This window comes from Atta cephalotes (genome assembly GCF_000143395.1).
Source record: "Atta cephalotes unplaced genomic scaffold scaffold00041, whole genome shotgun sequence".
In the NCBI taxonomy this organism is placed as follows: Eukaryota; Metazoa; Arthropoda; class Insecta; order Hymenoptera; family Formicidae; genus Atta; species Atta cephalotes.
The window spans coordinates 639,841-643,338 of NW_012130105.1; positions in this window are offsets into that span (position 1 = coordinate 639,841).

Here is a 3,498-nt window from a genome sequence, read left to right on the forward strand (position 1 = left end):
ACACACACACACACACACACACACACACACACACACACACACACACACACACACACACACACACACACACATATATATATACTATTATATATGAAAGTTCACATAGAATAAACGAATATTCACGACCCATGCATGCAATCGCGTGCATGCACGCGTGCGGGGAATAGGAGCATTATAGTTTGTGTGATATGACTAAATATATAACCATTATATCGAAGATCGTCACTTGTGATCTCTTGAATGAATATATAATAATTCATATTGGCTTTAGAATTTCATTATACATCATGAAGAATACATGATAATTTACATGATAATTTACATCCGCTTTAGAATTCCATTATATTACTATGCCTGTCCCTATTAGTGTGCTTTTGTATTTCAATAAGTCATAAAGAAATTAGCACAAATAAATAAGAAAAAATTATTTTTTTTGTTAAGTTAAATTATTAATGTATACGATACCGAAGAAAATATTTTATTTTTTAAGTATTAAAGTATTTTAAATATTTTTCGAAAGATATGAGGAATTTATATAAATTCAGTAATATGTATCGCAAGATTTTAAGCTTGTCCCTATTAACGTACTTGTTGTATTAGAACTGAGAACGTTTTGTTATGAATATACTTTGATATATAATAAATATAATTGAAATAATGATTTATGTAATATTAACATAAACAATTAATTGAAATTTATTAACTGTTTTAGTAACTATATGTTAGAATGAGTTAAATGTGGATAGACACACAAATTGGGGGCACATTAATAGGATCGTTGCTTAAAGGATTCACTAATAGGGACAAAAATATGTTATCTATTTTTGTCAAAAGCATTATAAAGTATTAACATTTTTTAGATTAAAAAAATATTATAAAAAAAAGAAGTAATTGAAAAATCGATATTGATTGCAAACAGATAAAATTAAAGCTTCAATATTTAATAATTAATTCAGTAATAAGCAAATTGATTAAAAGGCATATTAATAAGGACAGTTACCTTATTGTCGAGGAAAAATATAGTCAAATCTAAATAAATTAACTTATTGAAATAATAATAATTTAACCTTTTTACGAAATTTTTTATGGAAATTTCTACAGAAAACGGACACTTTTTTCACAAATATCAATGACAAGAAATAATGTACATAATGTTTTTATATGTCAAAGATAACTTCATTGATAGTTTGCAAACAATTTCAGAGAAATTTACTTATCTGCAAGCAAAGTTATTTCATTATCGGTAAGTATTAAGTGTGGGAAAAAGTTCGTGGCGTTTTTTTAATGCCATCTAACGGGAAAAACGCTACGAACTTTTTCCCATATCTAATATAACATTAAACTCAACAGGAATGATAACACAAATATACATTCATCCTTTTTTTATTTGTAATTTCAAAGTTTTTTCAAAGTTATGCAACAAATATCATTTGCCATTCGTCTATTCATTAATCCTTTGAGAGCAGTTTTTTTTCTATCTGACAAATTCCTGTGAAATCTATGTTTTTTGCGTTACTGATTACTAAAGCAATCAATTATGCTGAAAAATCTCTTTTTAAGTGCTTAAAATATGCTCTGTGAAATTGAAAAAAAATGCTCTAAAGAAAGAAATATATATATTTAAAAATTATTTTTTATCGCACAAATTTTCCAATTAATTAAGTTTTTTACTTATAATAACAAAATAAAATTAATTTGATAAAATTTGTTTACATTAAAAAAAACTTAATTAGCCTTATGGGGCATTAAAATTAAACAAATTATTTATTATAATGATTCTAGAGATAGAAATGAGATTAGAATAGAAATGAGATTATGTATTGTATGACACAGAAATATAGAAGATTGAAAATCTTTTTAAAATCTTTTTTTCCTTGTGATTTTTCTGACATCACTGCGCACCAATGTATCGCAGCGTGGAAATCATTTATGTAATCAATTTTGTTTTTAAAAATATAAAATATGTAGCATATCTCTGATTAAAAAAAATTTATCTTAGAAATAATCCTATTATTATATCAAAAAAAACTAATCATAAATTTAAATTAGAAAACGATGTGAAATATACAATAAAAATAAATAAAATATGTAAATATTATGCACGTTTGAGCGAAATATAGAAAAATATACTTTGATTTATGAAATATGCAAAAATGAGCTGTAACATATAAAACTCATTTTGATTATTGATATATGAATTTGAAGTCAAATTTCAAAAATTCGAAATGGCAGATTCACATGGATTAAATTAGTAAAATATAAATTAATATGGCTCTTAGAATAAATCAATATAAATAAATAGAAACGCTATCAGCCAATTAAAAATAAATTAAGAACATTTAATATTCCGAAATAAATATGTGTGATCCATATTTTAAATTTCAATGGACCACACATATTTTTTAAAAATAAGATGGAACACAGGATCTTCTGATATATGTATCATATTTTTAATTTCTAGATAACTTATATAATATTGTAACTTATTAAAACTACTCAAGTAGAGTATTCTCCAGACATTGCTCCTTCCGATTCACTTGTTCCGATCGATGACGCATGACCTGTCTGAGCAGCACTTCACATACGAAGATACCAAAAATTGTATCGATGATTGGATAGCTTCAAAAGATGAAGCGTTCTTCCGACGCGGTATCCACATGCTACCAGAAAGATGGGAAAAAGTAGTGGCTAGCGATGGCCATTACTTTGAATAAAACATTATATACCGTTCTTTCACAATAAATGTTTAATTTTTGATAAAAAAGGGTGGAAACTTATTTGTTTACTCCCAATATATCGCCAGCCGATATCGATATATCGATATATACGAGTCGTTGACATTTCGATATTAAATATTTCGATATTTTCTAAGTGATATCCCATTCTTAGTGTCGACTGTTGAGTATCGCGTATAATTCATACACAGGCGCGTAGCGCAGCGGCACACAGTTCCAGATAATACAATCCAGGTAATACATATAATAGAATTAGAATATAATAGAATTAGAATATTGTTATTATTATATATATATAAACAATGGTATAGAACAGTTCGGAATAGTTGTATATTTTGATTTCTGAAGAGCCGCTTATTTTTCCCCCATTTAACGCTCTACGACCGCCGGCAAAACGAGCGCGCGGACATCTATCCTAGGAGAGTCGCATTATAAGAAATATGCTGCGATCGTACCTTCCAGCAAATTATCATTAAAATATTTTTCTTCCTACATAATTGTTATTTTCTTAATTAAATCAAACTGTTTATTATTAAAATATAAATATATTTTGCAATATAATTGACAATAATTACAATACGATTATAATATGAACAATAACTTTCGATATTATTTTTGAAGTTCTATTATTGATGCGTCTTTTAAGTGCATTCTCCAGATTTATTCCACTTAAAAATAATACAAAAAGATGATCATATAAGACATGATAAAGTAAATTTCTATATTATAAGATATTACATTCTGTGGCACAAAAGCGAGGTCA